Here is an 847-nt window from a genome sequence, read left to right as displayed (position 1 = left end):
TTCTCATTTTGTCTCTCATAGTTGAGGTATACCTATGATGAAAATTACAGGCCTCTCTCATCTTTTTAAGTGGGAGAACTTGCACAATTGGTGGCTGACTAAATACTTTTTCCCCCCTCTGTATATATATATATATATATATATATATATATATATATATATATATATATATATATTTAATATATATATATTTAATATATATATATTTAATATATATATACGCTTGATAACAGCCCAAATGTCTTATTATAATTGACTGATTAAATATAAGAATTTGACTCGAATGATAATGCACACTTTTAGAAAAAAATGGCTTTAAGGTAAAAATGACCATAAAAGGTCAAAATCTATTTAAACTTATTGGAAAAGATTCATTTCTGTCACTGCTGTGAACTGACCACCAGACAGAATATGAAGAATATAAACATTTTTAGGAGTCAGCTGTCCACTGCAGTCCTTAAGATATCAGCACAGTAACACTCAGTCAAATTATTGTTATCGATAAAATCCTAGAAAATATAGAGATATAATTTTTTGTCAATATTGCACACCCCTAGCTGCCAGCCGTTCGGTGCAATTGGCAGAGCTGAATGTAAAATTTAACACCGCATACACCATCCTAACCCTCGCCAAAGAAGAGCTTAACTTTAGGTTGTTTACAAAAGAAACCTGTCAGTGTTCTTTTCATTTTCTCTCTTCTTCAGCCCTTTCTTTTTCTCACGGTAGTTAGCGGAAGGCAGTGACTGAGAGATTGACAGCTAATATTAACCAATACAAAATCTGCATTAAAGTTAAGAATGTAAGGATAAAATTGTCACGTGTATGTTCCTGTTGTCCTTATTTGGTC

Source organism: Sinocyclocheilus grahami, unplaced genomic scaffold (genome assembly GCF_001515645.1).
Source record: "Sinocyclocheilus grahami isolate Dianchi unplaced genomic scaffold, SAMN03320097.WGS_v1.1 scaffold632.1, whole genome shotgun sequence".
NCBI lineage: Eukaryota > Metazoa > Chordata > Actinopteri > Cypriniformes > Cyprinidae > Sinocyclocheilus > Sinocyclocheilus grahami.
Note: the sequence above shows the minus strand (reverse complement) of the source record.